The following is a 25,000-nucleotide window of genomic DNA, read 5'->3' on the forward strand; positions in this document are numbered from 1 at the left end:
AACTGGGACACTTCTAGCTCTACTTCAACGCTTGTTTATTATTGGCTAAAAAATACTCCCCTGTCTCACCATCTATTAATATATAGATTTAGGCAAGCCTAAAAGCGGACCTCGCATTTTTTTTCCCGCACGTCTCTTCAACAAAACTAAAGCCCCCACTATGGATAAAGTGCGTAGTAATATTAATGGATTTTCATTCGCAACTTCTCCGTGTCCGTGTAGAGGACTGATTATAAGATAGTGCCCGTAGTACACTTGGTCGCGCATGCTAAAATTAGCACCTTGTACGGTCGGTCCTACGGTTCTACGGTCGTACATCCAAATTTTTTCGGCTTGATGGGTTACTACTACTTTGTATAATTATGGGGCTACGCTCTGCGAGCTCCGCTATTACGTTCTGTTTTCAGTCTTCCTTTCTCATATTTGTATTAGTCGCTTATTCATTACTCAACTCAACCTTTGCAATGAATTAGCTGTTTATAGAATATCAGAAAAAAAAATCCATTTCATTCCAGATTTCGCTCATCGAATCATTTGCGCTACCGTACAAATGCTTTTCGAACGACTTGACCTCTTTGAGGCTTTTTTTAGAACCCTGTCATGGTTTTTAAGTTTGAGCCGACGAGAGTCTCAGGAATACCAATCAGAATGATAGTTGTGATCACGAGTGCTAAAAATGCCGTTGTATTTTACCTCTTTAAGGATTTCTTTTAACTCTCCCTCTGATTTGATAAATGCTAAAGTTTTATCCTTAAAAAAGAAGGAAAAAAGAAAACATAAATTCAAAGCTTGTCAGCTGCGGAAGAAAAGACACGGCACCATAGTCAAACCAAAACAATCAGCATGCAGTAATCATCTTATCTCTACGAGTTTTGTCAGCACCAATTATTCGCCCAACTACTCATCGAAGATCCAAAAATTGTCCGGTAAAAATAAACCATGACCTAATTGCCAAGTATTCTCATATCTGCGACCTTACCCGAAGGTGTTTCCCTTTGAAAACAGGTCTTAAATGGCCAAGGTTGAGTTCGTCAAAGGTTGCGAATACTTTCTGATATTCAGGATCGTCTGCAAAAAAAAAAAATGGTATTACAAAATCGTTGAGCTTTATTCATAGAAGTGGCTCGCACAGGTGCGACATGGGACTCGCAATAAATGCGTAAGAAACATACTCATGAGAGAAAAATAGCGAGCTCAAATTTACCATCCAAATAGTGAGCTCCTTCACTTGTTTGAAGATACAGGACTGGGTTGCTCCAGCGCTTATTTTGTTCGTAGAAGTTATCACTCTAAGTGAACAACGTTTTCGAGTTTTGTCAAAGAAACAAAAAAAGGTCCAAAGTATCAAAATAAAATAATAGTACAACAACGAGGAAGCAAGGGGGGGGGGGGGTGGTGTGTTTAGGAGAAGAGAAACTAGCTTAAATTTTTTCATGTGATTCTGATTCTCACTGGGATTTCGCATTTAGGGTGGACAAAGCTGTCACAGGCTACGGCTCCTGAATTATAAACTCATAAAAAGTATAAGCCATTGAGATAATGTGGTGGGCCAGAAGAAAAGAAACTGGCTAAGTGGTCTTACTTTTCATAACGTGCATCAACCATACAGCATATTGCGGTAAATATTTGATGAAACAGTTTTGCTAGATGACAACTATAACTGTAGGTTGGCAGGTAACAACTAAAAGATTCGAAATAAAAAAAGGTATGGAGTATCTTACGAAGATGCTGATCAATGGTAGGTTATAGAAATTGCGAGTTGACCGCCTCAAAAACGCCTTGGAGAGAGAAAAGGAAGAGGATACACCGTTTCTTTACTGCTAGTTCCTGTAGGATCAAAATGGAGGCATCCGTTTTTACTGTCGACAATGGAAGAAACAAGCCCAAGGACTTTTTAGCCAATATCTAAATAGAATTTTCATGATATTAATTGGATAACGCTCATTGAAGACCACATTTTCATGGCCTTGAGGTAACCACAACAATGGGTATGTTTAATCAGAAGCCCATTACTTTTTTAAAGGCGTTTTTCTATTTTTAAAGCAAATACATTGCTGGCAGAGTATCAAATCGTGAAGTCAGCCGATCTAGGAATCGATTCCTTGTCTGGGACTCAGATTTAATTTCTTTGTACTACAATCGAGACAAAACAAACAGTCTTCCCTAATCCAACGACCAAGCTCAAAATTTACCATTTTTCTTATTCCATTCTTCACTCTCACACCGCTTTTGACATTCCTGATCCTAGTGGTATGTAGGACATTCGTCAAATATCAACTTGGGTAATGGATTAGCATGCGCCAAACGTGATAATGGGTGGAAAGATAGTGGGGAAAATAGTGAAGGAGGGAAGAAAACAAACAGAGAACAAAATATGATAAAAAAATGTCCAACCCTTGGTTTATGCGCACGCTCAGGCATGTCTGATGAAATTTAGCTCACGTTAAATTGAACCAACCCGTCATGTTGCAAACTGTGTTGCAATTCACTTAATTGAACTCCTAAAACAGGAGATACGATTACAAAATCTCATTTAGAAAAATGTATATATCAAGGCATTGACAGAGTCAGCGGTGTCTCAATTTATCAAAATGTGTGTGGAAATTATTTTCGTGGGTATTTTATTTGACATCTCAAGTTCTCTCACTTACCCCCAGCGAGAATGCAAATTAGCCAATTTTGTACTGTCCAATGTGGCCATTATGGATGAAAAAAGGTTCCATCTTACCTTTAGTCCCATAATATTTTTGAAACCACAGGCGACTGAATTCCAACATTTGACCAAACGGTAATCGTAGCTCCTTAGAGAGAAAGAATACAGCTTGTTCGGTTTTAACTGTGGCGCATTGTGGTTTCGAGTTAAACCATTTATTGAATTCCGCGTACAATTTTGAGGTAAAAAGGACCAAAACTATTGATAGAATCTCAAACCTAACTCCAATATTTAAACCGAATCATTTCCACCTGCTTTTTCCACACTGGGCGGTAAGTTTGACTTCTTTGAGGCTGTTTTTACTCAAAACCCTCTCATGGTTTTTAAGTTTGAGCCAACGAGAGTCTCAGGAATACCGATCAGAATGATAGTTGTGATCGCGATTGCTAAAAATGCCGTTGTATTTTACCTCTTTAAGGATTTCTTTTAACTCTCCCTCTGATTTGATAAATGCTAAAGTTTTATCCTTAAAAAAGAAGGAAAAAAGAAAACATAAATTCAAAGCTTGTCAGCTGCGGAAGAAAAGAGACGGCACAATAGTCAAACCAAAACAATCAGCATGCAGTAATCATCTTATCATCTCTACGAGTTTTGTCAGCACAAATTATTCGCCCAACTACCCGTCGAAGATCCGAAAATTGTTCGGCAGAAAATAAACCATGACCTAATTGCTAAGTATTCTCATATCTGTGACCTTACCCGAAGGTGTTTCCCTTTGAAAACAGGTTTTAAATGGCCAAGGTTGAGCTCGTCAAGGGTTGCGAATACTTTCTGATATTCAGGATCGTCTGCAAAAAAAAAAGGGATTACATAATCGTTGAGCTTTATTCATAGAAGTGGCTCGCACAGGTGCGACATGGGACTTGCAATAAATGCGTAAGAAACATACTCATGAGAGAAAAATAGCGAGCTCAAATTTACCATCCAAACAGTGAGCTCCTTCACTTGTTTGAAGATACAGGACTGGGTTGCTCCAGCGCTTATTTCGTTCTTAGAAGTTATCACTCTAAGTGAACAACGCTTTCGAGTTTTGACAAAGAAACAAAAAGGTCCAAAGTATTAAAACAAAATAATAGTACAACAACGAGGAAGCAAGGGGGGGGAGGGGGTGTGTGTGTGTGTGTTTAGGAGAAGAGAAACTAGCTTTAATTTTCTCATGTGATTCTGTTTGGGAGTTATTGGGATTTCGCATTCAGGGTGGACAAAACTGTCACAGGCTACGGCTCCTTAATTCAAAAGTCATAGAAAGTATAAGCCATTGAAATAACTATAACTGCAGGTTGGCAGGTAACAACTAAAAGATTCGAAATAAAAAAAGGTATGGAGCATCTTACGAAGATGCTGATCAATTGTAGGTTATAGAAATTGTGAGTTGACCGCCTCAAAAACGCTTTGGAGAGAGAAAAGGAAGAGGATACACCGTTTCTTTACTGCTAGTTCCTGTAGGATCAAAATGGAGGCATCCGTTTTTACTGTCGACAATGGAAGAAACAAGTCCAAGGACTCGTGACCTGGTAAAACCATGTACTAAACCAGTATCAATCAATCAAGGATAACTAATAAATTGAACCGATATTAAGACAACGCACAAAATGATGTCTGAGCGACGAATTAACAAAACTAATTCAGCCTGTCCTCTGTAACTGAACGCTACTACAGTAGGGAAGAAAAAATTAAATAAAACATTTATCAGTAAAATGTTCTGGAATTTTGTAACGTTAAGCCAAAGGGTTCATACAACCTCCTTTCGTAATATCCTCCGCTTTTTTCTCTCCTTTCAGAATTGCTGAGGTGCTTTCGAGTGTTTCGACTTGTATGTCTTCCTTGGGCTTCCTTGACGGCAACTCAAGAGAGGCTTGTTCACGGTTGGCACCCGTGTTATCAAAGCAAGCGTAAGCCTCATCATTCGTACAGTTGGCTCCCTTTCTTCCTGCCGGAGCATTCTCTCGTTCATCCATCTTGTGGCTATCAACCATCGCTTCAGATTGAGGTTTTTCTCCGTTTTCAACTGGGATTGGTTTTTGAAAACTTTCCATTCTGACGGCCTTTCTTCCTTGGACAGCCGCGCCTACTGTTGTGGGTGAAATTAGAATTTTAGTAAACTCTTAGTAATAAAAGAAGATTATTACGCGGGTAGGACTAAGAAAGAAGCTAAGTGCTCCGCGGTGAAACAAGCTCCGCACCGTCAGAGTTACAACTCATAGGCTTTAACACCGTGCTGCAAGAACTCGATGGTAAACGTGGCTGCTATTGGTTCACATCTGACCCTTACAGCGTCCTAATACGTTGCTGGCAGAGCATCAAATCGTGAAGTCAGCCGATCTAGGACTCGATTCCTTGTCTGGGACTCAGATTTTATTTCTTAGTGCTACACTCGTAACAAAATGCAGGACATTCGTCAAATATCAACTTGGGTAATGGATTAGCATGCGCCAAACGTGATAATAGGTGGAAAGATAGTGGGGAAAATAGTGAAGGAGGGAAGAAAACAAACAGAGAACAAAATATGATAAAAAAATGTCCAACCCTTGGTTTATGCGCACGCTCAGACGTGTCTGATGAAATTTAGCTCACGTTAAATTGAACCAAACCGTCATGCTGCAAACTGTGTTGCAATTCACTTAGTTGAACTCCTAAAACAGGAGATACGATTACAAAATCTCATTTAGAAAAATGTATATATCAAGGCATTGACAGAGTCAGCGGTGTCTCAATTTATCAAAATGTGTGTGGAAATTATTTTCGTGGGTATTTTATTTGACATCTCAAGTTCTCTCACTTACCCCCAGCGAGAATGCAAATTAGCCAATTTTGTACTGTCCAATGTGGCCATTATGGATGAAAAAAGGTTCCATCTTACCTTCAGTCCCATGATATTTTTGAAACCTCAGGCGAGTGAATTCACGTTCTTGGGCAAAGGGTAACTGTAGCTCCTAAGAGAGTAAGAATATAGCTTGATCAGTTTAAACTGTAGCATTTTGTGGTTTCTTTTCAAACCATTTATCGATTTTCGCAAACAATTTCGAAGCAAAAAGGACCAAAACCATCGACAGAAGAGAAAACTTAACTCCAATATTTAAACCAAATCAATTCCACCTGCTTTTTCCATCTCAAAACTAGATCACTTATCGTGATCAAACGTTTAAAAAATTCACTGTCCTTCAGACCAATTTTGTGCGTTATACATTATCTGAACTAAATTTGTGTGCATCTTTTCAGTTGAAAGAGGGTTCATTCTCAAAACCGAGCATGTAGATAAACGGTATCAGCCTTTAAGACTAAGCCTTTTTTATTGCCATTTTTTTCGGATTTGAGCTGCAGTTTTTGATATGTGATACAGGATAAACTCGAATACCTGCAGAAGAAACTTGGACGCTAAAGATGCTGTTCCGCAGACACAATTTTATTTACCTCTTTTCAAAGGGGAAAACCTGAACTATTTCCCTCACACGTACTTTTCGAAGAGGTCATTTGGACCTGTTTCATGCTCGAAAGCCAAAAGTAAATTACATCATACAACACTTTTCTAAACGGTTTGCACAATGTTTTTACACTCTCGATCCTCGACGTTTTACCTTCAACATTCGACCCTCAATCATTAACCAATTATTTAGTCTCCACGAGCTTATTTCAACTGGGACACTTCTAGCTTTTTTTCAACCCTTGTTCATTATTTATTAAAAATTACTCCCCTGTCTCGCCATCTATTATTACGTTCTGTTTTCAATCTTCCTTCCTCATATTTTTATTAGTCGATTATTCATTATTCAGCGCAACGTTTGCAATGAATTAGCTGTTTGTAGAATCTCAGAAAAAATATATGTCATTCCAGATTTCTCTAACGGTTTCATCATTTGCGGTTTAATGTGGGGGCATTTCGCTCATTAGATCATTTGCGCTACTGTACAAATACTATTAAAACGACTAGACTTCTATGAGGCTCTTTTCATTCGAAACCTTCTCATGCTCTTAGGTTTGAGGTAAAGGAGAGTCTCAGGGAAACCAATCAGACTGACAGTTGTGATCACGAGTGCTAACAATGTTGTTATATTTTACCTCTTTAAGGATTTCTTTTAATTTTCCCTCTGATTTTATGAAGAAGAGAAACTGGCTTTTCTCACGTGAAACTGCACTCAAGAAGAGGGGATAAACACTCGACTATGTCTAGTGTTCCTCCCAACAGTTCTTTCGTGCTCTAGCAGCTTCCTACGTGCTTTAGCGCAGAACAGAGCACAGTCAAGGCTTCTCTACTTGTTAATCATAATAAGGTCCGGAATTTTTAGCAAACATTTTATGTACTACGAACTGCTATGGAGTCATGAAAACAACAGACGGCAAGAAGCTCTTGCCGTCCGCGGAAAATAGTCTCTCGTGATTGAGCTGTGCCTCGGTCCCTGCTGCTTTTCCTACCTAAAACGCATCTATGCCAAGGCTCTTCAGCCCTTTAATTTATGAGTTTATAAACGGTATGGTAGGGCTTAAAACGACAACGAACTTCTTATGATCGATGAGAGAAGGCAACTGGGAGCATAAACTCTTGCCACTACCAGCCGGTTGCATCACTATCGTATCTCGCCCAAGACAAACGCTTAAAAATTGCATGCAACTGGAAATGTTCGAATTCACTTAAGCCAAATCTGGTCAAGTGTTCCCTCCAAACAATCAAGTCCTCCTCGATCACATCAGGAATATCTTCGGGTAGTGTGTAGTTAATTTACCTGTCCTTGCGCAATCCAACGGTTCAGATGCACGTGCGACTAATTCGTTATGTTCAGTTTCAGTACTTACCTTTGAAACGTCGAAATTTCCTTTCCCTTTTGGGCTACTCTTTGAATTTTGCTCATCGGTTACGAACGGGTGATGAGTACCATGTTTCATCTTTATCTGGTCCTCTTCGAGGCCCTGATATGGTTTATTTTTGCGGAAAATTTCGCAAGTGCTTTCAGAAGACGGAAGTACTGATTCATTTCTTTCGAATTCCAAGCTGGCGCCAGTGTAAAGATCAGAGTTCTTAAGGAGAGTTAACGAATGCAGTTGTGTGGAATAGTTTGGAATCGACGCTTCCATTCTCATAGATATCCAATCCACCACACTCTCTAAAGTAGTGTCTATTTCATTGGCTTCACAATCGAATTTCAGCAACAAACCGCTGTGTGTGCCACCTACCTCTTCCGGTACCTTATGAGTATCCACAATAATAAACGAGGAACCTATCACTCCTACAAGGATAGCCAATGGTGGACATAGGTAAATGGCGAACGCCTTCCCGATACTGTGAGATTCCTGCTTCAGAGATACAAGAGCTTCCTTCAGATAATTCTTCTTCTCCTGAAGTGACTGTGAGCACTGCTTTTTCAATAGTTCTGTCATGTTATAGCTAGTAGATATGACATTGTTTTCGGTCATCACGGTGAGTGCATCGTCAACAGCGGCAAATTCACTGATTACTCGTGAAAGATTGATGTGTCTGGGGAGTTCCCTTATTGTTTCGCTGGAAACACTTTCAATGATGGAATGCTGGTCCGGCCCACATAATTCCGAACATTTCAAGAGATCGTCTACAATTTTACAACAAAGGAAAACACACGCGTTGCTTCCGTCGTTTACAAAGAGGTTCCCTCTTAAGTCTCGATTAAGGTCTGACGGCATCGTGGTACCTTTGGATATAAAACTGCTTACAACTTCGTCTATGACTTCAACTGCCATTCCTTGGTGGGTATTCAAGGAAGTGAACGACACGTTTGAATTCATCGTCCTCCATTCTTGGAAGCTAATGCGGCTGTTCTCTCCTAATTCCTGCTCGCGGAATGATGACATCTTCAAATCCACTTCAGTACTTGTCCAAGTCCTTAAAAAACGCAATTAACAATGATAACTTCGTACATGGTAATCAAATGATTGAGTGGTCTTTATTTAGCTAAATGCAGATAGCAATCGGAAAACAGAATGATACAAGTGGACTCTGTATGAATTATAGTAATCAGGAGTATCAGGCTTAAAAGTTTTCTTATTGTGGAACTGGTGATTGTACATCATGTTACTTATATACTTTTGTAAGCGTGATAATGACCTTAATTTTCCTGCAGTGGCACTGAGGGTTCCAAAGAGCAAACGCAAGCTCCCTCTCCTTTTTTGCTTGCTTTTGTAGGCTTCTTCCACCGCGGTGTCGATTCCAAAAAATGGTTCAAACCGGTGAGGTTACAACCAGTTTAAACGTCAGGTCGCTTCTCCCTGTGGAAATGTAAAAGATTGCACCCATCTTTAAAGGATGTCTTATACTTTTATTCATATAGATTTAATGATACTTTTAATCAGTTTCATGCATTCAAAGTAACCAGTTCTGTAGGGTCGTCTTCAACCGGAATCCTTTGTGACCGTTTCTTTTTGTTTTGAAAAGTTCTCATTGTTCGGCGTTTCAATGGGATGGATTGTTTCTCACTGCAAAGTATCCTAATCCAAGGTGGGCCTTTTCGTTCGCATACATACTACTGCTTTGCAGTACTTCTGGTTTAATGCAGGTTTCCTGGGTTTCATCAATCTTTAGAGGGATCGCTGCGAACCAGCACACCTCTTTTATAAGTGACATTTTTCTTCCCATCTGATTCATCAACTCAACTCAAGCAAATCTACAGCAACTGCTCGTTATTCGATAAATTCGCGAAGCGATGCGACATGTGTGAGTGTAACATGATAGCTTTTTTCATCATGTAAATTTTCCGTTGTCGACTCGTCGCTTTTTCAAACCTAAAAGTTCTTTCCGTAATCTGTCCAGCTGTTTTAGTACAATCCATTCGTGCCCAAATTCAGGATGCCAATTCTAAACTTTTTAAACATTTACACCAAATTAAGGCCCAAAAACTCGACCAACTTATCGGCCCTTAAATTACTATCGACTCATCGCCTGAAAATTACCATTCCAGAAAATTTACTACTGTCCGATTCAGAAAAATCGGTTCTCAGTAAGAGCTTAAATTTTGTTCCCATATCCAAAAACACCGACGAATTTTCAGTTAAGCAAGACGTTGAAAAATTCCTTCGCTGCGTTCAATTGAAAGTCTTCTTTCAAGACAAAGAGGATGATTCTAACATCTCGAACAAAGATACTTTCGAAACACTTCAGATTCGAAAGTCTAAACGGACTCCCCCAGAAGGCCAGTTCTTATCTTTAGATTTTTTCATCAAAAAATGTCGCAACGATATCAACAAACTTAAATTCAATCGTAACACCAAATTTTCCAATCTTTCTTTGGAAGAGTGGCCTGCACTAAAAAGTCTAAAAAATCCGCAAAGACATAGTCATTAAAGGGGCCGACAAATTTCACTGTCATTCCCAATGACAAAGGCCTGTGGGCCCTCAAACATTTTTCCGATCATCGCACTGTTAAGGAACCTAGCTCTGAAACACTACTCCGTCTGGCCGAACTAGTACTCACACTCAATTGCTTTTCATTCGTGGTAACTACTACAAAAAAACTAATGGCGTGGCCGTGGCCATGGGTACTAAAATGGGACCCAGCTACGCCAATCTTTTTGTAGGTTTTATCGAACATCAATTTTTTAGTCAATACCACGGCCCAAAACCTGAACTCTACGGCCGTTACATTGACGATGGCATCGGCGCTACCTCCTCTGCACTAGTGTTTACTACAAACCTATAGATTCACATAGTTACTTGTTGTATTCATCTTCACATCCATCACACGTCAAGAACTCCATACCTTTTTCACAGTTTCTCAGACTTCGTCGTTTATGTAGTAACGACTCTGATTTTTCCGAAAAATCAGAGGCAATGTGCCAGTTTTTCGATAAACGTGGTTATCCTGTCTCTGTCGTTCAAGCGGGCCACCACCGTGCCCAAGAAAACTGATCGACTTGCAGCACTACAAACGGCTAAGAAGGATAACACTGACCGCATTCCATCTACTCTTACATTTCACCCTCACAACCACGCAGTTAAATCCATCATTCTTAAAAATTTTAAATTACTCCAAAACGATCCAGAGATTGGCACTATCTTTTCGTAACCCCCACTTATTTTATTCAAACGTGACAAAAACATAGGCAACTTTTTAGTCAGGAGTTCATTTCAAACCAATGACCAATCTGGAACTTTCAAATGCGCTCGCTCACGATGCAAAACTTGTTCTTTCATTCATAACGTAGAGAAAATAAATCCGTTAAGATCACTGATCACTTTACGTGTACCTCCGCCAAAGTTATTTGCTGCATAACTTGCACTTATTGCAATAAGTTATACATCGGCGAAACAGAAGACGACTAAGTGACCGATTCCGAGAACACCTTCGCGACGTGGAAAGAAATGACAAGGACGCATCCAAACCAGTCGCTAGACACTTTAATCCTCCTAATCATTCTAAACAGCATATTGCAGTTTGCGGCCTATCCTTCCATCTAGGCAGTTCGGAAAGGCGTAAAATACTAGAACAAAAATTTATCTTCCAAATTGGCACCCTTAATCCCCACGGAATCAACGAGCGCTTTTCATTCAACTAATTTATTCCTGTTTTCTTGGTCACCATATTCCCACCAATGGCGTAGCCCCACTTTCTGCATATAAATCCACACACAACCCACAATTCCTCCAATCGCTCTAACGACGGGCTAACGCTCGAAACGTCAGCTTTTCTTACCCTTTACAATGGCTAATTTACGTTTTCAACTCAGTTGTTAACACTAAATTACCTGCTATACTCTCCCACTAACGCAGCACCACAGTTTCTTTAGAAACTTACCCCTTTATCTAAAAGTTCTTTGTTTTACACAACGATGTACTACACCGAACACAAAGGCCAATGTGTCGCGCATTTTTTCGACCCGCGCACAAAAAATCGTATGTACGCATCTGACTACCCTGCGTCTGAGCGTGTTACCAAGGTTACCACATGAGAGTGGGGCAATCAGTGTTAACGTGAAGAGAAGATTATAATATAAAGGTTTAACACTTTCTTTAAATGTGAGGCCACACAAAATTTTACAGGCTGCTTACAGGCCCTCAAACAACAGTAGTCTTAATAGAGATGAAGGACTTACACTCAAAGGTAATTTCACAGTTAATACTTCTATTTTTTGAATGAATGCAATCATGAGGAGCATCAAGATATTGTACAGGTTATCAGTACTGGGTTGGAAGGAATCACTTAGTGAAGAAGATGATTGGAATGAAGATGATGCGGAAATACCTACTGTTGCGACTGATATTATGTCAACTGCCACTGATTTTTTGGGTGATAGTAAACGCCAGTATGTTCGTAATGTTGCCCCAGGTGAAGGTCACACACCACTAAGTGTTTTTAGAGATAAAAACTCTGAAGAATTAGCTTATCCAGGTATATTCCTGGGTCAGAAAAGACCTGAAAATGACAGTAGAAATACTCCTGTTCATTATAGTGAAATCTGTAAGTCAGAGTTAAGACTTTCAAAACGTAGAGCTGCAATGTGTGTAAGGAATATATTCTTTACAACTAAGGAACTACAAATGAAAATTCTGTTAAGAAAATCACAGGTTGCTCTACATAAGTGCCACAGAAATGACAGATCAATCAAAGGAGGGCAACTGAAAAAGCAAGGTGCCATAGAAACATTAACACATCACGATGAAGGATTTAAATTCTAGAGGGCATTAAGAGGTTCTCGTGATTTTGAGAAAGCAATAAAGGACCATTCTGCAATGATAAGACAACTTGGCACAGCTTCCTTATTTTTTACCTTCTCTTCAGCAACAAAAGAAACAGTGGATTCATATGCTAAGAATACTTGGTAAACTTATTGACAAAAATGAATACTTTGATGATAAATTAAAAATTCTCAATTGGGTGGAAAAATGTAGATCGATTAAAAGTGATCCTGTCACATGTGCCAGACACTTTGACTACCAAATTCACCACTTTCTTGGAAACTTTCTCCTAAGCGATGCAGCACTATTAGGTAAAATTGCAGATTGGTTTTAGAGAGTTGAAGATCAGCAGAGACCCACCTCATATTGATATGTTAATAAGGCTTGAAAATACTCCAAGATTTGGTATTGATAGTGATGATAAAGCTATAGCATTCATCAATAAAGTAATTAGTTGCCAGAAACCCACTGATAATTATGAGTAGCTAAAACTTGTCAACAGAAAAGTACATAGACATTCTCATACACGCAGAAAGAAATCAAAGACAGAATGTACATTTAACTATCCTCAGCCACCTATGAAGGCATCAATTCTGTATCTAACAGATGTAGAAGAAGAGGAACATACTCGACTGAAACAGCACAAAGAAACCTTGAAAAGTATGAAAAAGCAATTGAATGATATGAAGGAAGGAACCACTACTACCAGATGGCCCTTGTAGCCCTGTATCACCTTCACCACCTTTTGGACCTCAAAAACCAATATCTCAGTATCTCCTAAAAACCTTGTGCACCAGTATCACCTTTATCACTCTTATCACTTTTTGACCAGGTGGTCCCATAATACCGCTAACTAAAGCCTAGTGGTATTTGTTAAAAATAAGAATACCATTAGAATAACTCATATTTTATAACATTAGCAACAGGAGTGTCAGATCATGACCATGAGAGTGCAGACTATCAGCCAACGCTACCTGTCCCTGATTAATGTGTATGCACCCACCATGACATGACTGATGAAGAAAAAGAAGCTTTTTACAAAAGCCTGACAGATGCTGTTGACAAGGTTCCCAAGGGAGACAAGCTCCTAATCCTTGGAGACTTCAACACTGGAGTTGGCAAGGACCATGTCACATATGAAGATGTCTTAGGCAAATTTGCTAAAGGCAACAAGAACTCAAATGGTGATCTCCTACTGAATTTCTGCACCCAAAGGTCCCGTGTATTACCAATACTTACTTCTACCACCCCCACCTGCTGGATCACATTCTGACCCACAACAAGTCTGAGAGCAAGATTCTTTCAACGAAGGCTATAAGAGGTCCTGAATCCTTCACAGACCACTATATGGTATGCTTACATGTGAGACTTATACTGGTATTACCAAAAAGGAAATGACCGCCAATTTCTCTTACCAAGAAAATCAATGTGAGAAGACTAAAAGAAATTGACCTACTCCAGGGTTTGGCCACAACAATCACAGAAGCCCTACAAGCAAAAGGGGCCAAGAATATGGACACTGCAGTTGATGTAAAACATAGCTGGAAAATGCTGAAAGAAACAGTCTACACTACATCAATGGAAGTACTTGAACACCCAACAAGGACAACACCACACTGGTTTTAAGACAACTCTCAGGAAATCCATAACTTGTTGGAAGAGAAGCAAAGAATATTCTGCAACCTCTTGAAAGAGAACACTGGCAACACCATGGCAGCCTTAGGAAAAGTCAAAGCTAAAGTGCAGAGAGAAATCAGAGCCATAAAAGACAAAAGGTGGAACAACAAAGCAAAGGAACTCCAAGATATGGCTGAAAAGCATGACCTTCACAGACTTTACAATGGGCTTAAAGCCATTTATGGGCCAAAGACAAGTGCAGTTGGTCCTGTGCTGAGTGCTGATGGGTGTCAACTCTACACAAATCTAGAGGATACTAAGGCCAGGTGGAAAGAACACTTTTGTAATCTCCTAAATCAACAAGGGGTGGCAGATCCCAGTGCTTGCCATAAGATACAACAAAGAGAGAGCAGGGAGGAACTATCAGATCCCATCACAGACAATGAATTGGTGAAGGCACTAAAAACCACCAAAGGAGGCAAGGCCACAGTCAAGATAGCATTCCTGCAGAGTTGTGGAAACATGGAAGACTACGGCTAAGAAAAGAACTCCTTAAATTATTTAATGCATGCTAGTCAAATGACATAACAATTTATGTTTTAAGGAGACTTCAGCCTTGGAAGGAGAAAACACAGTGGACAAAAACTGTGCTTCAAAGATGTATTGGACAAAGAAATGAAGAATGTGGATATCAACACCCAAACTCAGGAGAAGATGCCATGGACAGAAAGAAGTAGCAATCAATCGTCCATTCTAGCATTGCCCCTGTTGAACAGAATTGTATCAAGAAATACCAAGCTGCTCACATCAGGAGGCACACACCCACAATTGATGGTCATAAATGTAACCCTTCAGTAGATTATGCCACTCACACAATGGACTTGAAGTGCATTAACACTCCTGCAGCACTTAACCATTTCTCAGTCAACATCACCTGCAAGGGACTGCCAATGTAATTGGTTGCCAGAAACCCACTGATAATTATGAATAGCTAAAACTTATCAACAGACAAATACGTAGACATTCTCATACATACAGAAAGAAATCAGACATCTAATGTACATTTAACTATCCTCAGCCACCTATGAAGGCATCAGTTCTGTATCTAACAGATGTAGAAGAAAGAAACATACTCAAGTAAAACAGCACAAAGAAACTTGGAAAAGTATGAAAAAGCAATTGAATGATATAAAGGAAGGAGAAGACATCACATTTGAACAACTGCTTCTCAATTTAAATGTGTCAGAAGAAACATACCTTGTAGCTATTAAATTTAGCTTAAATTCTCCCACTATATTTTTGGAATGCAACTCAGTGAATTAAGGCATCAACAGTTATAATTGTTCATGCCTTAGTGCATGGAGAGCCAATATGGACCTTCAATTTGTTCTTGATGTTTATGCAAGTGTCATGGATTTTGTCTCTTGCATCTCAAAAGCTCAAAAAGGTATTACTAAGATTTTGCAAGCTGCTTGTGATGAAGCCAGAAAAGGAAATGCAATTATTAACCCTTCACACCTCATCATGAGTTTGACTACTCTCCATACTGTTCTCTATACATTTGTTAAGGTTTTGAAAATAATTTTTGTAACAATCAAACACTTCTTTGGTGATCATTACCCTAATACTGCGACCATGGTGTTTGATTCATAGGTGATATTGTAAGGAGAAATCAGATGCTTGTCACTCTCAGGGATTAAAGGGTTAAGCAACAAGTCAGAGATATAGAAAATAAATTTCTAAACAATGTTGAGACTAGTGCACAAGAAGTGGTATATATTGTATTACAATTGCCAATGAGGAAATCATCTTATCAGGTGGTGTTTGTCAATATGTCACCTCCTGAAGATTTTAAAATGTTTGAGTGATATCAAAGAATGGAAGATAATTGTGAGAAAATATATGCCACTGGGTTATTGGATAGAGATACCAAACATCCTGCCAAACTAGAACACCTGACATTATATTTATATCTCAGAAGAAACATGCCTTCTATCTACTGCATACTGCTAATAGTGAGGAACTAATATTAAATGAAGTATCAGATGATGAATACCAACACATGGTCCAGATACTAAATCAAGAACAAAAGCAGTTCTTCTACCATATCTTACATCTCATAAAAACATCTAATCGTCCATTTCACTGATTTCTAAGTGGAAGAGCTGGTGTTGGTAAATCACACCTTACTAAAGCCTTGTATCAGACAGCATTGAAATATTATAACCCTATTACTATGTTTGTTTACATGTTCAAAGGATTCTGGAATGGAATAAAAGATGGTGTTCTTTGCAGAACACATGTAGTAGTTTGACTCACAAACAACACAACATGGTGGCAGCCGTGGGATCTTTCCAATAAGGTTTTATTATTCAGTTTTAAACCTGATGAGCGGCCCTGCTAATTTAGATGTTTCAAACAATTTTGAAAGGTGGCTGGCCTCAACCAAAAGGAAGGCGAGCTCCAAGGGAACTCTTTAATGTACTCAATGGGAGACGAAGCTGATGACATTGTTGTCTAATTTAGAATAACTGCCAGGGAAGCAAAGCAGTATGATGTTATGAAAGGCAAGTTTGAAGCTCATTTTGTTGTTAAGAGAAATATAATAATTATTTGAAAGAGCCAAATTTAACTTGAGAAGTCCAGAGGATAGTTAGTCTGTGGATAACATCACAACAGATTTATAATGTCTAGCTGAATACTGTGAATTTGGAACATTAAGAGATGATCTCATCCAATACAGAATCATTTTAGGTTTCAAAGACAAAAAGCTTTCTGAACAGCTGCAACTGGACACCAAGCTGACTTTAGAGAAGGCAGTTACTATAGCCAGGCATGCTGAGACAGTGAAGAAACAACAAACTTTCTAACAGAGAAACAAGTCTGAACAACCACCTGCTAATATAGACCACTTATCTAGAGGAAAAAGACGATGCTAAAATTAAACCAAAAGATCCAAAGAAGTACCATAGGCCTAGAAACAGGACAATGAAGACTCCTGAAGCACAATGTTGAAGCTGCCTGGGTCCACCACACCCAATGAGACAATGTTCAGCCAGAGAATCTAAATGTATCAAGAACTCCAAAGTAGGATATTGGGCAATGGCTTGCAAATCTCAATCTGACAAGAGAGTGAATGAAGTGAATTTCTCAGACACATAAGACGAAGCATTCTTCCCGGGTGAACTAACTAAGGTGGCTACTGTTCAAGGACATGCACAATGTTCATGGAAAGCAAAAGTCGTGATGAATGGACTATCAACAGAATTGGCTTGAGATCAACTCCTGTACTAAACATGGCAACCAGGCTACTTATGGGTCCATGTAAACAGAAACTAAACTACCTAGGGACTTTCATTGCAGAGCTGCAAGTGAAGGATACAATTGCTAAGGAACAAGTGTATGTGATAAAAGATTTAGAGCGTCCTCTACTGGGCAAGGAGCCAGCTGAAAATCTTAAACTCGTAAGCAGACTTGACAGCTTTAGTGGTGATTACTACAAGAGTAAAGTAGCAGACAAGTACCCTAAGTTATTCCACAGACTGGGTGTCATGAAGGACAGTTACCAAATCACACTTAAAAAGGCGCTAAACCCTTTCAAGTTACAGTTCCAAGGAAAGTCCCTTTACCATTGTATCAGAGGAAAAAAGGAGAATTGGATAGAATGTTGGAATCGGGTGTCATATCCAAAGTTGACAAGCCCACAGATTGGTGTGCTCCCGTGGTGCCCCAAAAAGCAATGGCAAAGTCAGGGTCTGCATGGACCTCAGCAAGCTGAATGAATATGTCAAAAGAGAGAACCACCAGCTTCCAGCAGTAGAAACAACTCTGGGAAGATTAGCAGGTTCCAAAGTCTTCTCAAAACTGGATCAAACTCAGGATTTTGGCATATAAACCTTGCATGAGAATCAAGACTGCTGACCACATTCATCACAATCATGGTGCCAATTCTCCTTCAATGTTCTACCCTTTTGTATCAGTTCTGGTTCTGAGAAATTCCAGAAGAACATAAATCAGATTCTCCAGGGATAAGAGAGTGTAGAGTGCAACATAGACGACATTTTAGTTCACCGAAAAGAACTAAGAGGAAGACTAGAAGCCATACTTAAGAGTCTGGTTGAAGCCGGCGTGACACTCAACCTCGACAAGTGCTAGTGCAGCACAGACAAAGTTGAGTGAATCCTGACAAGCTGCAAGCAATCACAGATCTCCCACTACTCCAGAGTGTGCAACAAGTGAGAACATTTTCGGGCATGATAAACCAAGTTTTCTGAGCAGCTTGCTGACAAGACAAAGAGCATCAAGGAACTCTGTTGCAAAGGAATCAGTGGGCATGAGGAACTGAGCAACAGGAAGCATTTGAGCAGATCAAAGCTGACCTCACACAAGTTCCAGTACTGGTGCTATATGATCCTAACATGGAGACCAAGAAAGCAGCTGATGCCTCATCCTATAGCCTAGGTGGAGTAGTTCTTCAGCTCCAACCAGACAACTCCTGGCTGTTACAGAATGTGACCTCACACAAATAGTCAACAGTGGACTGTTGAATTGATTAAGTAATAATAAACATTCCCGAATCATTTTCTCCCCTTGGGATTAAAGTATCTGACTCATGTGTTCTTTGTGCAATTCTATCCCATCATGACAGAAGGGGCAAATTTAACAGTGGCAACCAGTTTCCTTCATGTTGAGAGCAATGACTCTCACTGCGACCAGATACGAGAGGAGGCCTTAGTGCTCACATGGGCATGTGTACATTGTGGGAAAGTCAATATCTCTGGAAACGGACCATAAACCCCTCCTAACATTACTGAATATGCACACACTGGCTCAACTCCCACCAAGGATCCAGTGACTCAAAATGCAACTGATGAGACTCCACTTTTAAGAGATCAAGCATGTTCCTGGAAAGAAGATTTACATAGCTGATGCACTTTCAAGACTTCAAACCAAAAACTAAACAGCTCAGTATATAATGATGACGATGAAATGTATGCATACATAAAAAGTGTGTTCTCATCGCTGTCTGCCTCAGACAAGAGACTATTGCATAAAAGGAAGCACAAGAAGAGGATCCTGTCTGCAGACAGATCAAAATCTATTGTCTTCAGGGATGGCCCAACAAACATTAGCTATACCATGCCATAAAACTGTATTGGTCAAGCAGAGGTGAACTTTCTGCGGTGCAGGACATTCTACTCAAAGAATCCAGGATCCTTATCCCATCCTCCATGCGTATTGAGATCTTGGATAACATCCATGAGGGACATCAGGGAATTACCAAATGCCTGCCAAAAGCTCTGTTTGATGGCTAGGACTTAGTAGAGAAATTCAGGATCTGGTTCAACAATGTGGGGTTTGCGCTTTGCATAAGGAAAACAAACCTGAACTGCTTATAGCAACACCTCTACCAGACTGCCCCTGGCAAGTTGTAGCCACAGACCTCTTTGAGCTGAAAGGCATCAACTACCTGATTGTAAAAGACTACTTCTCAAGGTACATAGAAGTAGCAGCCATGAAGAAGACGACAAAGTCAAGTGGGGTCATAAGGGCACTTAAGTCAATATTTGCCAGATATGGCATCCCCAAACAAGTGCAATCTAACAATAGTCCTCGATTTGACAATGCATAATTCTCATACTTTGAAAAAGAGTGGGGATTCAAACTTTGAAAAAGAGTGGGGATTCAAGCATACTACCAGTAGTTCAAGATTTCCCCAGTCAAACAGAAAGGTTGAACATGGAGTTAAAACTGTGAAGAATCTACTCTCGAAAGAAAAAGACCCTGCAAAAGGATTCCTGGCCTACAGATCAACACCACTAGCATGCAAGTTCTCTCCTGCCTGGTTGTTGATGGGAGGGCAGATAAGGAACAGTGTTCCAGTGTTCCATACCCAGCTTAACCTGCAGTGGCCTGATCTAGAAAACCTACATGAAAGAGAGAGCATGAGCAAGTTGAATCACAAACAGTGTTCAACTACAGGTACAAAGCAAAGCCTTTACCTCCGATTGGACCAGGTACGGAAGTCATTGTCACTCCTACAAGTTGTCACTCCTACAGGTAAAGCAGTCTATAATATAAAAGGCAACACAATACATAGTGCTCTAGCAACACAAGCATCTCAGTCTCTAAAAGAGTATAAACCACTTGATTCTGGTAGACTGAATACTCAGGTGTCAGCTGGGAGGTATAGAACTGATATGAGATATCAATGGTAGGAAGTATCATGTTCAATGTACAAATCGACAAAAGGCTTAGGGATATTAAAGGCAAAAAAATGACTTTGGAGGTGTCAGTGTAATTGCCATTGGAGTTTTATTTCAACTTCAGCCTGTTATGGACGTGTATATATTCAAATGTTTAGACGACTCACAATACAGCGTTCTTGCTCCAAATCTATGGCAAGAGCATTTCAAAATGTTTGAGCTCAATGAAATTATGAGACAGAAAGAAAGCAAAGTTTTTGCTGAAATCCTAAACAGGTTGAGAGAAGGCAACCACACCGATCGCGAAATTTTGAAAATCAAAGAAAGAATCATCTATGAAGATAACTCACTGATTAATATTCCACACACCATAATTATTCAGAACCGTTTCTTGTTCTTATAGGGGTTTTTTGGGGAGAAAATCCAAAACATGTACTCACAGTTGGATTTTGATGCAGCATTATCTCACTTATACGCCTCATAGTTAAATCGAATAGAATCAACTGTATTGACCCGTAAAGAGGTCAGTAGAAAGATTCAAAGTACGTTCGGTCGAGCTTGCGTTAATGTAAAAAAAATCTGTTACCTGCTTCTGTCAAACTGCGGAGAGATGGGAACTAATGCCCTGTTCACACCAATTTAAACAATCTTCATTAAACGTAGTTTTTTTAAACATGTTTTTATAAAACATGTGTTGCTCATTTCCTCCAGCTTATCATCACTTACAGCGTGGTCGAACATGATACGGGGTGATGCAATGCTTGATGTGAGGCGGAGGAGTACTAGTAACGAGTTTCCGAGTCAGGTGAATGGTGGAAATCGTCGGCTATAACACTATAGGAACTATTCCAGGAACACCATTATACGATTTAGTAACGGTCGAGCGACGGGATCGAACCAGACATGAACATCACAACATGCTTTACACGTGAAGAATACATTGTTGAGTTTAAATCAAGGAAATTTCGCTAAATTTTGTGTGGCTGTTTCCTTCACCCGTCGATCTTAAGTATCTTGTTGAGCAGAGTTTCAGCTCAACACTCTAACCGCTAAGACTTATGCTTGCGAAGGTAAACAAAACTTATGAATAGTATCGCCACCATAATGCCCTTGTCATAGTGCTACCGGTTAGAAAGATCCCTAAGATGAAATTTCTATTGTTTTGTACCTCTAGCTGGCAGGATATCAGGAGGCTTAGAAAATACTACCGGCTAGAAGTTAGTCAACTTTGCCCAATTGTTACAACGGTTTGCATCGCATTTTACTCTTTCTGCGCTCGAAATTAGCCGTACACTCCTTTGAATCATTTTTTTTCGAGAATATGTATACACTGATTCATTTTTATTTGGTCTTGAATCTCTGGCTGGTAGGAACTCAAGGGGCTTATAAAATACTACCGGCTAGAGGTAAAGGTTGCATATTTAATCGACTTTGCCCAATTTTTGTTATGGTATGCTACACAGCTGACTTTTCTACACTTCAAGTTGTAGTTTTACACTCCTTGGAACCACTTTTTACAGGAGTACATTTACATTTATCTTTTTTATTTGGTCTTGTACCTCCAGCTGGTAGGATTTTAAGAGGCTTAGAAAATATTACTGGCTTGAGGTACAGCTTGCATACTTACTGGACTTTTCCCAATTTTTATTATGGTTTGCTCCTCATTTTAGTTTTCTACACTCCAAGTTGTAGTTACACTCTCTGTGGAATAATTTTTTTTTGAAGAATACATTTGAATTTTTTTCTTTTATTTGTTATTTTTCCTCTAGCTGGTAGGATCTCAGGAGGCTAGAAAAGACTACTAGGTAGAGGTACAGCTTGCATATGTTTTGTCAAATTTGCCCAATTTTTACTGTGACTTTCTCATTTTACTTTTATGCACTCCAAACTAATCTTACACTCCTTGGAATCACATTTTGTTCTCTCCTATAAATTTAATCTATAACCCCTTAGCTAGAAGGATCCTAGGAGGCTTAGAATATACTTGAAGTACAGCTTGCATATTTAATTGACTTTACCCAATTTTATCATAGTTTGCTTTGCATTTTACTTTTTGGCATTCCATTTTAGTCTTGTACTACACTGGAATCATTTTTTTCAAGAATATCTTCCTGTTCCTTGGTCATATACCTACCACTGCTTAGTTGATGGTACAGCACACAAGATTTAAGTGTCAAATGACTCTTTATGGGGAATCAGCTGAAACTAAAGCAGGTATTATTAGGCAATAAGCAAAGGGTTTATGGTTGGTGTTCAAATAAGAAAGGTTTGATTTCTTTTTAGTAATAGCAATTGTTATTAAAAAATACAACAAATAACACAGGCACAGGTTAATCTCATTTCAGTTATATAATTGTATAAATTCTGTATATATATATTAGATGACCATTTATATTTTCAGGAATAACTTGCCTTAAGGTTTTCATACAGTCATACATGCTGTTAATTATCATTGAAAATACATTTAGGAAAAATGTTGATTTGGTGAATTAGAATCATGTTATCCTATGACTACCTAACGATAACTCGATTATAGTATTTCAGACAATGGTTGGCCTTGTCAACAATACTTCTAATCAAACACAAATATCATGAAAATAGACTGTTCCTTTCTAAGAAATTCCACTCATACCTAGGCAGAGTATTACATGATAAACCAGTAAATTTGGTTGACATGTTCAAGTCTAAAATAAATTTTCAAGTCAAATTTATCTAAAGCTGGTTATATTTATATTGAAATAAATCCACAACTGATGAAAATACAAATCAGACTAGTTTAAAATTTATTAACTTGAAATTCATTTAAAACATAACAATGTTAATGATTTCAAGCGTACTTCACAAACATAAGCTGCCCCTCTGGCTGGTAGTATTTTGTGAGTAATCCAAGATCCTACTAGCCAGATGAACGAGACTGCAAAGCATGAAAATATACTCATGGAATGACTCCACAACAGTATAAGACTAACATGTTTTTCCATAAATCAAGAAGTAAAAGAAATGAACTAAATTCACCTTAAATGCACAAAGTACCTCTAGCCTGTAATATTTTCTGAGCCACCTAAGATCCTACCAGCTAAAGGTACAAGACCAAGAAACAAGAAGATATTCATAAAAAAAGGGATTCTAATGTAGTGTAAGACTAAATGGAATGCCAAAAAGTAAAGTTCAAAGCAAACTGTATCCACAATTGGGCAAAGTGGATTAAATTTGCAACCTGTACCTCTAGCCAGTAGTATTTTAAAAACCCCTTCAGATCCTACCACCTAGAGGCACAAGACCAAATAAAAATGGGCATGTATTCTTGAAAAAAGTGATTCAAAGGAGTGTAAAACTAATTTGGAGTGCATAAAAAGTAAAATGTCAAGCAAACCATTGAAACAATTGGGCAAAGTTGACTAAATATGCAAGCTGTACTTCTAGCCAGTAGTATTTTCTAAGCCTCCTGATATCCTGCCAGCTAGAGGTACAAAACAGTAGGAATTTCATCTTGGGAATTTTTCTAACTGGTAGTACTATGACAAGGGCATTATGGTGGCGATGCTATTCATAAGTTTTGTTTACCTTCACAGTCTTAGCAGCTAGAGTGTTAAGCTGAAACTCTGCTCAACAAGATACCTAAGATCAACCGGTGAAGGAAACAGCCACACAAAATTTAGCAAAATATACATCAGCTGGAATAGGAATATTAAAGGAAAAATAATAATATTTAACTATACTAAGCTTTGGTTTATGTCCAAATTAAGCACTTTATCGAAGATCACTGCACTGGTCAGGCCCCTGTTAGTTTAATTTTTGTCATTTATTCCTATTTTATTTTAAAATATTTTAAACCTTACCCTTGCCTTAACTCTATTTCCAACACTAAACCCTGATAACCCTAAGCATAATCTTACACTAGCTGTAACCCTAATTCTAACACTAAATCCTGCTACCCTTAACAACCCTAACCCTAACCAGGTAATGGACTCCTGCCCTAATCCTATCCTAAACCCTAGTTTAAACCCAACACCTTAGCTTAGGATTGGGTTTAGGGTTTGGGTTAGGGTCAGGATTAGGTTTTGGGTTTAGGGTTGTGGTTTTTGCCCCTTGAAAAATATTATTAATAAGATCCAGTCACTTTTGTCACTTAAATAACAACTAGAAAAATTTTGACGAGTTGGATCATTTTAACCAGTTGGATCAATTTTGATTGGTTTAATCACTTTTCCTGGCTGAACCATCTAAACTAGTAGGAACATTTAACAATGGCCAGTTGGAGTGTCTTCACTGGTTGGATCATTTTCATTGGTTGAACCATCTACACTGGTGGGACCATTTAATCTACCTGGACCATTTTAAGTGTTTGGACCATTTGATCTGGTTAGACCATTTTAGGCCATCTTAGCTAGTTGGACCATTTTAGCTAGATAAACAATTTCTACCAGTTGGACCACTTTATCAACTTAAACCATTTTTGCCAGTTGGACCATTTTATCTATGAAGACCAGTTTCATCATATCAAGTTAAGCTATTTCAGCAGTTGAGCTATTTTGACGAGTTGGACAATTTTATCTAGGTGGATCATTTGCACTTGGACCATTTCAACTAGCACTGGTTGGATCATGTTAACCAATTGGACCACTTTAATCGGTTGGATCATTTTAACCAGTTGGACCACTCTAACCAGTTAGATCACGTTATTCAGTTGAACCATTTTAACCAGTTGGCTCATTTTAACCGGCCAGCTGGACCATTTCAGCAGTTGTATCATTTTAACCAGATAAATCAGTTTTAGTTCAGGTTGAATCATTTTAACCAGTTGGACCATTTTAATTGGTGGATTATTTT

At 38.9% G+C, this 25,000-nt stretch overlaps 1 protein-coding gene and 1 non-coding gene across 2 annotated transcripts in view; one reads left to right on the forward strand and one right to left on the reverse strand.

Moving 5' to 3' along the window:
• LOC113670182 (uncharacterized) overlaps nucleotides 1-8,938 on the reverse strand; it is a 44,362-nt gene extending 35,424 nt beyond the window's left edge. Inside the window, exons 1-9 of the transcript XR_016184729.1 lie at nucleotides 8,784-8,938; nucleotides 7,502-8,561; nucleotides 5,574-5,646; nucleotides 4,452-4,784; nucleotides 3,413-3,501; nucleotides 3,123-3,179; nucleotides 2,729-2,801; nucleotides 980-1,068; nucleotides 694-750 (exon numbers count right to left, since the gene is read on the reverse strand). This is a non-coding gene — a transcript (uncharacterized LOC113670182). The remainder of the gene's footprint in view (nucleotides 1-693; nucleotides 751-979; nucleotides 1,069-2,728; nucleotides 2,802-3,122; nucleotides 3,180-3,412; nucleotides 3,502-4,451; nucleotides 4,785-5,573; nucleotides 5,647-7,501; nucleotides 8,562-8,783) is intronic.
• Nucleotides 1-25,000, forward strand: part of LOC113682717 (uncharacterized) — a 145,868-nt gene that overhangs the window by 27,560 nt on the left and 93,308 nt on the right. The gene's annotated exons all lie outside the window — the stretch shown is intronic.

The sequence above is a fragment of the Pocillopora damicornis genome, chromosome 3 (assembly GCF_964200805.1).
Source record: "Pocillopora damicornis chromosome 3, jaPocDami1.2, whole genome shotgun sequence".
In the NCBI taxonomy this organism is placed as follows: domain Eukaryota; kingdom Metazoa; phylum Cnidaria; class Anthozoa; order Scleractinia; family Pocilloporidae; genus Pocillopora; species Pocillopora damicornis.